We start from the raw sequence: 11,682 nt of genomic DNA, 5'->3' as shown, positions 1-11,682 counted from the left end.
TGAAACTCACAGTGGCCTTAGATAGATCAGAGACTAGATTTGCTAAATTAGAAGCATTTTGTTCAGAGTTCTCTGTCTGTTGCTGAGTGGATGATGGAAAAGGTTTATTATTGTTAAACCTGTTTCTTCCACCATTATTAAAGCCTTGTTGAGGCTTTTGATCCTTCCATGAGAAATTGGGGTGATTTCTCCATGATGAGTTATAGGTGTTTCCATAAGGTTCACCTAAGTAATTTACCTCTGCTATTACAGGGTTCTCAGGATCATAAGCTTCTTCTGCATAAGAAGCCTCTTGAGTACTGTTGGATGCAGCTTGCATTCCATGCAGACTCTGAGAGATCATATTGACTTGCTGAGTCAATATTTTATTCTGAGCCAATATGGCATTCAGAGTATCAACTTCAAGAACTCCTTTCTTCATAGGCGTCCCATTACTCACAGGATTCCTTTCAGAAGTGTACATGAACTGGTTATTAGCAACCATGTCAATGAGTTCTTGAGCTTCTGTAGACGTTTTCTTTAGGTGAATGGATCCACCTACAGAAGTGTCCAGTGACATTTTTGATAGCTCAGATAAACCATCATAGAATATATCCAGGATGGTCCATTCTGAAAGCATGTCAGAAGGACACTTTTTGGTCAACTGTTTGTATCTTTCCCAAGCTTCATAGAGGGATTCACCTTCTTTCTGTCTGAAGGTTTGAACATCAGCTCTAAGCTTGCTCAGCTTTTGAGGAGGAAAGTACTTGGCTAAGAAAGCCGTGACCAGCTTATCCCAAGAGTTCAGGCTGTCTTTGGGTTGAGAATCCAACCATAATCTAGCTCTGTCTCTTACAGCAAAAGGGAAAAGCATGAGCCTGTAGACTTCAGGATCTACTCCATTAGTCTTAACAGTATCACATATCTGCAAGAATTCAGTTAAGAACTGAAAAGGATCTTCAGATGGAAGTCCATGAAACTTGCAGTTCTGCTGCATCAGAGAAACTAATTGAGGTTTCAGCTCAAAGTTGTTTGCTCCAATGGCAGGAATGGAGATGCTTCTTCCATGTAAATTGGAATTAGGTGCAGTAAAGTCACCAAGCATCTTCCTTACATTATTATTATTTTCGGCTGCCGTCTCCTCTTCCTGTTCAAAAATTTCTGAAAGGTTATCTCTGGATTATTGTATTTTAGCTTCTCTTAGTTTCCTTTTCAGAGTCCTTTCAGGTTCTGGATCTGCTTCCACAAGAATATTCTTATCCTTGCTCCTGCTCATATGACAAAGAAGAGGGCACAGAAAAATAATAATAATAATAGAGATCCTTTATACCACAGTATAGGGATCCCTGTGTGAGTGGAAGAAAAAAGGGAGATAAAGAATGTAATGTAATGGAAGAAACACAACTGTGAGGAGGGTAGAGATGTGAGATGAGATGTTAGTAGATGAATAAATAAATAAAATAAGATGGGAGAGGGAGAATTTTCGAAAATAATTTTTGAAAAAGGGTTAGTGATTTACGAAAATGGTTTTTGAAAAATGTTAGTATTTTTCGAAAATTTTTAAAATCAAAAATAAAAATAAGAATAATTAGTTAATTAAAAAGAAATTTTTGAAAAAGAGGGAAGATATTTTCGAAAATTAGAGAGAGAGAGTTAGTTAGGTAGTTTTGAAAAAGTTAAGAAACAAACAAGAAGTTAGTTAGTTAGTTGAAACAAATTTTGAAAAGATAAGAAGTTAGGAGGTTAGAAAAGATATTTTGAAACCAACTTTTTGAAAAAGGTAAGATAAGAAGATATTTTAGAAATTAGTTTTGAAAAAGATTTGATTTTTAAAATCTCAATTAATGACTTTGATTCATAAGAAATCACAAGATATGATTCTAGAACTTAAAGTTTGAATCTTTCTTAACAAGCAAGTAACAAACTTCAAATTTTTGAATCAAAACATTAATTGATTATGTTATTTTCGAAAATTTGATATAAAAATAAGAAAAATATTTTTGGAATTTTCGAAAATAACTAAGAATTTTGAAAAAGATTTTGAAAAAGATAATATTTTCAAATTGAAATTTTGATTTGACTCATAAGAAACAACTTGATTTTAAAAATTTTTGAAAAAGTCAACTCAAATTTTCGAATTTGATGAGAGAAAAAGGGAAAGATATTTTTTTGTTTTTTGAATTTTTATGATGAGAGAGGAAAACAGGAAAAATGATGCAATGCATGAAAGTTATGGATCAAAACAATGAATGCATGCAAGAATGCTATGAATGTCAAGATGAACACCAAGAACACTTTGAATGTCAAGATGAACATCATAGACACAATTTTGAAAAATTTTTAATGCAAAGAAAACATGCAAGACACCAAACTTAGAATTCTTTAATGCTTACGCACTAAGAATTCAAGAACGCATATGAAAAACACCATACAACACAAAACAAAAATCATCAAGATCAAACAAGAAGACTTACCAAGAACAACTTGAAGATCATGAAGAACACTATGAATGCATGAAATTTTCGAAAAATGCAAGATGCACATGCAAATGACACCAAACTTATGACATGACTCATGACTCAAACAAGAAACACAAAAAATGTTTTTGATTTTTATGATTTTCTAATTTTTTTTTTGGATTTTTTTCGAAAATTATATGAAAAAGAAAAAATAAGGATTCCAAAATTTTTAACATGAATTCCAGGAATCTTACATTCTTAGTCTAAAGCTTCAGTCCAGGAATTAGACATGGCTCACTAGCCAGCCAAGCTTTCAATGAAAGCTCCGGTCCAAAACACTAGACATAGCCAATGGCCAGCCAAGCTTCAGCAGGAGAATCAGGAACAGCAGCAGGTGGATTAGCAACAACTAGCTTGCTCTTGATAACAAATTGCTGCCTCAGTCCAAATAAATTTAGACATGGCTTTACAGCCAGCCAGGCTTCACATGCTTCATGAAACACTAGAATTCATTCTTAAAAATTTTGAATAAAATTTTTGAAAACATTTTTATATTATTTTCTTTTCGAAAACAAAGGAGAAAATTTTGAAATATTTTTGAAAAATTTTTTGAAAAGAAAACAAAAAGAAAATTACCTAATCTGAGCAACAAGATGAACCGTCAGTTGTCCAAACTCGAACAATCCCCGGCAACGGCGCCAAAAACTTGGTACGCGGAATTGTGATTACACTTTAATTATGTAAAGTTCATTGCTCTTTCTTTCCCTGGAAATGGCGCCAAAAACATGATGCCAAAACCACGGTTCACAACTCCGTGTAACTGACCAGCAAGTGTACTGGGTCGTCCAAGTAATACCTTACGTGAGTAAGGGTCGAATCCCACGGAGATTGTTGGTATGAAGCAAGCTATGGTCACCTTGCAAATCTCAGTTAGGCAGATATAAATTGACAATGGTGTTTTCGAATAATAATTAATAGAATAGGGATAGAAATACTTATGTAATTCATTGGTGAGAATTTCAGATAAGCGAATGGAGATGCTTTCGTTCCTCTGAACCTCTACTTTCCTGCTATCTTCATCCAATCAGTCTTACTCCTTTCCATGGCTGGCTTTATGTGATACATCACCACTGTCAATGGCTACTTTCGGTCATCTCTCGGGAAAATGATCCAATGCCCTGTCACGGCACGGCTAATCGTCTGGAGGCATCACCCTTGTCAATGGCTTCATCTTATCCTCTCAGTGAAAATGGTCAACGCACCCTGTCACGGCACGGCAATTCATCTGTTGGTTCTCGATCATGCTGGAATAGGATTTACTATCCTTTTGCGTCTGTCACTAACGCCCCGCAATCGCGAGTTTGGAGCTCGTCACAGTCATTCATTCATTGAATCCTACTCGGAATACCACAGACAAGGTTTAGACTTTCCGGATTCTCTTGAATGCCGCCATCATTATAGCTTACGCCACGAAGATTCTGATTAAGAGATCTAAGAGATACTCATTCAGTCGAAGGTAGAACGGAAGTGGTTGTCAGGCACGCGTTCATAGGGAATGATGATGATTGTCACGTTCATCACATTCAGGTTGAAGAGCGAATGAATATCTTAGAAGCGAAATAAGATGAATTGAATAGAAAACAGTAGTACTTTGCATTAATCTTTGAGGAACAGCAGAGCTCCACACCTTAATCTATGGAGTGTAGAAACTCTACTATTGAAAATACATAAGTGAAAGGTCCAGGCATGGCCGAGATGGCCAGCCCCCAAACGTGATCAATAGATCAAAATATAATCCAAAGATGTCTAATACAATAGTAAAAGGTCCTATTTATAATAAACTAGTCACTAGGGTTTACATGAGTAAGTAATTGATGCATAAATTCACTTCCGGGGCCCACTTGGTGTGTGCTTGGGCTGAGCTTTAACTTTCCACGTGCAGAGGCCATTTGTGGAGTTGAACGCCAGGTTTTGATCCATTTCTGGCGTTCAACTCTGGTTTTGGATCCTTTTCTGGCGCTGGACGCCAGAATTGGGCAGAGAGCTGGCGTTGAACGCCAGTTTGCGTCGTCTATTCTTGGCCAAAGTATGGACTATTATATATTTCTGGAAAGCCCTGGATGTCTACCTTCCAATGCAATTGGAAGCGCGCCATTTCGAGTTCTGTAGCTCCAGAAAATCCACTTTGAGTGTAGGGAGGTCAGAATCCAACAGCATCAGCAGTCCTTCTTCAACCTCTGAATCTGATTTCTGCTCGAGTCCCTCAATTTCAGCCAGAAAATACCTGAAATCACAGAAAAACACACAAACTCATAGTAAAGTCCAGAAATGTGAATTTAACATAAAAACTAATAAAAACATCCCTAAAAGTAACTAGATCCTACTAAAAACATACTAAAAACAATGCCAAAAAGCGTATAAATTATCCGCTCATCACCCGGTCTATTGTAACTTCAGACCGGTTGCTAGTAGGAATGATAGAGCAATAGATGAACTCAAACCATCCCCTAGCCACGGGTTTGAGGTCAGGCCTTCTTAGTTGAACCGGCTTGCTGATGATTTGACTTTTGTGTGGTTTTGAATTTCACAAATGAAAGCTTATTGCAATATAGTTTCTAAACCAACATCAATCCTTTCATACAAAAATTTGTTTGTCACTAGTACAAACCCCTAAATTTATAAACCGAAGTATTTAAACCTCGGGTCATTCTTCCTAGGAATCGCAATGAAGTGTCTTGTTATTGGTTATTAGGTATGTTTGGGGTTTTTGAGGTTTTAGACATGAAATGTAAATGGCAAAGGAAACTAAACTAACAACTAGAAAAGCTCTTGGCAAGATATGAGAATTAGAAGTCCTATCCTAGTTATCCTTCTCAATTGTGACCACAATTGTCCATTGCTACCACTTAGTTAACCTCTAACTATGAAAGAAAGTCAAGTGGGTGAATCAACTTGATTCCACAAGTCCTAGCCAACTCCCAAGGGAAAGACTAGCTTTAGTGGTAACCAAATCAATTAGAAACTTCTAATTATCAATCAACAAGGGGATTAGATAACTCAAGCGTCACTAATTACTCTACCATAGCCAAGAGGAACAAAATCTACACTAAAATCCAACCAAGCATTTTATCAAACACTTGGAAGGTAATAAAGGAAAGTAAAGTAAATTGATAACAACAATGAAATTCTAGCAACTACTTATTGCAAGGAATTAATAACAACAATCAAAGGAACACAATTATTATGGATTACCTCAAATTGCATTAAAAGTAAATAAAATGAACAAGAGTAGATCTAGAAACAAAATAGAAGAAAGTAATAACAACAATGGAAGAATGATAAATGTAACAACAAGAAATTAAGAAGAAGAAGTGGAGGAAGGCATGAATTGAAACCTAGATCTAAGAACAAAACCTAATCCTAATCCTAATTCTAGAGAGAAGTGAGAGCTTCTCTCTCTAAAACTAACCTAAACTAGTCTAATGTGTGTTATGATTCATTCCCTCCCTCTTCCGTTCAATCCTTGGTCCTTTTTGGGTGTTTTCCTGCCAACATTCCATCTCCAAATGGGTCCAGAAACCCTTCAAAATCGCCAGGCACGAGTTGCATTAAGGGAATCATGTGCGGACTGCGACGCGTACACGCACAGCACGTGTACGCGTCCCTGGCCTATTTCGCGAGGTGCGCAGACGCGCCTGGTGCGCGCGCGTCCTTGGCTGGGATTAATTCTTTGGATTTTTATGCTTCTGTCCACTTGCATGCTTCCTTCCTCACTTCTTGGAGCCATTTCTAGCCTTTTTCAACCTGAGATCACTAGCAAACACATCAAGGCATCTTATGGAATCAAGGAGGAATTAATATTGTTAAATTAAAGGCTTCGAAAGCATGTTTTTACACTTAGGCATAAATAAGGGAGAGATCACAAAACCATGCTAATTCATTGGCTAAATGTAAGAGAAGGTTAGCAAAATGCTCTAAATCCAACACAAGATAAACCCTAAATATGGGGTTTATCAACCTCTCCACACTTAAACCAAGTATGTCTTCATGCTTGACCAAGAATGAAGCGAAGGGGTATGACATTTATTCAATGCAACTAAACTACCTATATGCAACTATCTAAATGAATGCAACTAACTATATGAATGCTAATGCTTGGTCAAAATAATTCAACTTCCAAGAGAATATATATATATATATATATATATATATATATATATATATGAGCATAAGAGCTAGAGTAATAGGGATCAAGTCCAAACCATAATTGTATTGAATTATCAAAAGAATCTCAAACTTGAAAGAATATAGATAGTAGGGTGAATGCATGTATTTGAGCTATTGAACCCTCACCGGATGTGTATCCGCTCTATTCGCTTGATGTTTAGGGGTTGGTCCACTCAATCCTCTCCTAATCATGCTTTTCCAAAATTTGTTCTTCATCTAACAATCAACAAACATTCAACATATGCATTCATTCATCATGAGGTCTTTCTCATAGGTTATAATGGGGTTAGGGCCAAGGTAGGATCATATATGGTTAAGTGGACTAGAGATTTGAATCTTTGATTAACTTAGACTTTCCCACCTAACCTATACAATTAAATACCACCCTAACTAACCATCCTTCACTTTTTACATACTCATGTTTTTTCTTTTGTTTTTTCCAACACTTATGCATTGATCCTTATTGAGCCTTGCTTTGGGGTATTTTGTCCCCTTTTTATTCCTTTCTTCTTCTTTGTTTCTTTCTTTTCCTATTTATTTTCTTTTCTTTTCTCTTCTTTTTTTTTGAAGCATAGAAATAGAATTTGACACTCTCCTAACCTATAAACACTCTAAAGCAACCAAAATTCAAATTTAACAAAAATCTTTAACAACAACTTGCGCTTCAAGAAACCTATTTTAACAACAATGTAAACTAATCAAAACACACTATAACAACCTATCAATCAAAACAAAATATGTAAGAGTATATTAAAGAAGAAAGCTACCTATGATGACAACTCAAATCACTTATTAAGTATACATACAAGAGTATGGAAAGAGTTTACCATGGTGGGGTGTCTCCCACCTAGCACTTTTAGTTTAAGTCCTTAAGTTGGACATTTGGGAAGCTCCTAGTCATGGTGGCTTATGCTTATACTTATCCTTGAATCTCCAAGGATCATTGTTCTTCAAATGGTTGACAGAAATCCAACCAAATTCGCCGTGCTTGGGCAAAGTTCTACCCAAGATATGAGCTCCCATAGTTGGTCTACATGCTTCGATCTGGGATCCCATATCTTATTTTCGCACCCGTCTTCTTGTTGATCTTCATGAATTTTCCGTTCGGGTGGTTGACAAGTATGACAAGTAGAATTCTCTCTATTATACCATGCCTTCTTCCTAGATCCATGTAAAGTAGCATTCATCCAATCATAGTTCCCATATCTTGAGAACTTGACCTCAATGAGCCTAATTCTTAACTTCGAACCACTACACAACTCATTTTTACTCTTAATTCCACAAAGAGCTCTAAGTTGACCATCATTTTTAATTAAACCATATTCAAGTGAGAAAGTAAAGCTTATGGATAAGAATTTACCCACTTGAATGTTGTGTTGGATGGTGACTTGGGGAGGGAGACTTCCCCACACTTAGACAATGCGAGGTCTACTTCCTCATGCTCCTCTTTGGACATTTCCACCTCTTCGTAAGTTTCTTCAATTTCAACCTTTTTCCCTTTATCACTTGGATTGGTGTTGTCTTCAAGAACTTTGATTTCTTGCCCAATGGGAGGTGAGTCGATTTTGGATAGGAATTCATTGATGAATGAGTTCGTCTCTTGATCAACCTCTACATATTCTTCAATTTCGATATACACCAATTCAACTTTTTCCCTTTGGTAGCTTTCTCCCGACTCGCTCTCTTTCTCATTGCTCACCAAGGTTATGGGAGGTTGTGCACATTCTTCTATAGTTTCAACTCCATGTCCAATGGGAGAGGACTCAATGTTTGATAGGAAATCATTGATGATTGAATCCATCTCTTGATCACCCTTTTTATATTCTTCAATCTTGACATGCTCCAAAGGTTGTTGAGTCGTCCATGGTGGTTCCGCATCTCCTAAATCTTCAACCACTTCTTCCTTTTCTTCAATAACCCTAGGCTTCTCCAATTGTTCCAACACAAAATTCCACTCTTCCTTCTTCTCCACCGGATTTTCCAATCTCTCTTTCATGCTTTGGTCTTCTTTTGGTTTTCCACATGTGGTCACGGAGACACCTTGAGTATTCAAACATTGGTAGGCTAAAGTGTGCACTACCTTGGTCAAATTGGTCACAAACTCTAGAGTGTTCCTTTGCATGTCCGCTTGGCCTTGAAGTAGCAATGTGAGAGAGTCATCTATTGGGGCTTGGGGTGGATAAGAGGGTTCATCATTTTGGAGAGAGGGTTCATAGTAGGAAGGTGGTTCTCCTTGGTAAGGGTATGGAGATGGTGTGCATTGAGGTGGGTCTTGGTAGTAATCTTGATAGGGTTGTGGTGGCTCTAAAAGTTCTTGCTCATAATTGTCATACGAATATGGTATGGATGATTGGTTATATGGTGGATATGGATCATAGGAAGGTGTTTGGTAATCAGAGGCTTGTGAGAATGGTTGAGGTTCATGTTGAGGATAAGAGTCATAGGCATATGATGGTGGTAGTTGATTATCACAAAAAGATTCACCATAGCCATTGAGTTGACATGCATTAGGATGGTGATTATACCTATAAGCATCTGGAGGTTGTTGCCAATAGGAGTGATCAATTTCTTGAGGCTCCTCCCATCTTTGTTGGTCCCATCCTTGATGTATGTTGTCATTGAAGTTCATATTTCCTACAACACAATTAGAACCAAACTCATAGCCAAGGTGAGAATTCATAGTGGAAAGACAAAATAAATCTAATAAAAACTAGAAACAAGCAAAATACAAACCTATTCACACTATTCACATATATACAATAACCAAAAATATAACACCATTGTAACTCCCCGGCAACGGCGCCATTTTGATGAGAAGACTTTTGTGTGGTTTAGAATTCACAAATGAAATCTCGTTGCAAGTATAGTTTCTAAACCAACAATAATCCTTTCATACAAAAATTTGTTTGTCACAAGTACAAACTCCTAAAACCTATAAACCGAAGTATTTAAAGCTCAGGTCGTTCTCCCTAGGAATCGCAATAAAGTGCCTTGTTATTTGTTATGGAGCTATGTTTGGGATTTTTGAGATATTAGACATGAAAGGTAAATGGCAATGAAAATAAACTAACAACTAGAAAGCTCTTGGCAAGGTTGTGAGAATTAGAAGTCCTATCCTAGTTATCCTCCTCAATTGTGACCACAATTATCCATTGCTACCACTTAGTTAACCTCTAATCATGGAAGAAAATCAAGTGGATGAATCAACTTGATTCCACAAGTCCTAGCCAACTCCCAAGGGAAAGACTAGCTTTAGTGGTATCCAAATCAATTAGCAACTTCTAATTATCAATCTACAAAGGAATTAGATAACTCAAGCGTTACTAATTAGTCTACCAAAGCCAAGAGGAACAAAATCTACACTAAGATCCAACCAAGCATTTTATCAAATACTTGGAAGGCATAAAAGGAAAGCAAAGTAAATTGATAACAACAATGAAATCTAACAACTACTTATTGCAAGGAATTAATAACAACAATCAAAAGAAACACAATTATTATGAATTACCTCAAATTGAATTGGAAAAAAATAGAAGGAACAAGAGTATATCTACAATAAAGCATAGAAACAACATAAAGGAAATTACAATAAAAGAATAGAGGAATCATAAATGCAACAACAAAGAATTGAGAAGAAGAAGAAGAAGAAGAAAAAGAAAGCATGAATTGAAACCTAGATCTAGATTATTGAACTAAACCTAATCCTAATCCTAATTCTAGAGAGAAGTTAGAGCTTCTCTCTCTAAAACTAACCTAAACTAAACTAATGATCAAAAGTATCTCAAATATGTAAAGTATGTTGATTCCCCTTCAATCCTTGGCTTAAATAGCATCAGAAATGAGTTGGATTGGGCCCACAAGGCTTTAGAATTCGCTGGCCACGTATTGCCTTAAGTGAATCATATGGCAGCAACGATGTGTGCATGTACAGTACGTGTACGCATCACCATACGTGTAGCAACTATGGCAAATCTTATATCGTTTCGAAGCCCCGGATGTTAGCTTTCTAACGCAACTAAAACCGCATCATTTAGACCTCTGTAGCTCAAGTTATGGTCGTTTAAGTTCGAAGAGGTCGGCTTGACAGCTTTTGCGATTCCTTCATTTCTTCATAAGTTCTCCATTTTTACATGCTTTTCCTTCACTCCCTTGATCCAATCTTTGCCTCCTAAATCTGAAATCACTTAACAAACATATCAAGGCATCTAATGGAATCAAAGGTAAGTTAAGATTAAACAATTAAGGACTTAAAAAGCATGTTTTCACTCTTAAGCACAATTAAAGGAGAATTTACAAAACCATGCTATTTCATTGGATAAATGGGAGAAAGGTTGACAAAACCCTCTAAATTCAACACAAGATAAACCCTAAATATGGGGTTTATCAACCTCCCCACACTTAAACCAAGCATGTCCTCATGCTTAAACAAAGAGAAAGCAAAGGATATCAACATTTATTCAATGAGGTCTAACTAAATGCACCCTACCTATATGCAACTATCTACATGAATGTAACTAAATGCAAAATGATTCTACCTACTTGGTTAAAAATAAATCGATCCTCCAAGACATACATGCACAAGTAGGGCCAAGGTCCCATGACGACTCATGAATCCTACCAATTCAAGTATAAAAATGAAGTTCAAGTAGACTTGCAAGAAGAATGCTCATGAAAGTCGGGAATCAAGGAATTGAGCATCGAACCCTCACCGGAAGTGTTTGCACTCTAGTCGCTCAAGTGTGTAGGGTCGATTTTCTCAATTCTCCCCTAATCATGCTTTCTAAGATTTATTCTTCTTCTAACAATCAACATTTATTCAATGCATGCATACAAGTATCATGAGGTCTTTTCATAGGTTGTAATGGGGCTAGGGTCAAGGTAGGATGCATATATGGTTAAGTGAGCTTGAAATTTGAATCTTTGATAAGCTTAAACTTCCCACCTAACCTATGACATCCTATACAATTTCAAAGCTAACATAACTACTCATTTTTCACTTTTTAACATACTCAAGCAT

The 11,682-nt window shown here is 36.6% G+C and overlaps 1 non-coding gene across 1 annotated transcript; it reads left to right on the top strand.

The window, feature by feature from the left end:
* The first annotated feature begins 613 nt into the window (after positions 1 to 613).
* On the top strand, positions 614 to 721 carry LOC112780699 (small nucleolar RNA R71). Its single transcript, XR_003191517.1, has one exon. It is a non-coding gene; the product is annotated as a small nucleolar RNA R71 (small nucleolar RNA).
* Positions 722 to 11,682: the final 10,961 nt, after the last annotated feature.

The sequence above is a fragment of the Arachis hypogaea genome, chromosome 19, assembly GCF_003086295.3.
Source record: "Arachis hypogaea cultivar Tifrunner chromosome 19, arahy.Tifrunner.gnm2.J5K5, whole genome shotgun sequence".
NCBI classification, from domain to species: domain Eukaryota; kingdom Viridiplantae; phylum Streptophyta; class Magnoliopsida; order Fabales; family Fabaceae; genus Arachis; species Arachis hypogaea.
The sequence above is the reverse complement of the archived record's forward strand: the minus strand, read 5'-3'. Positions and strand labels throughout refer to the sequence as shown.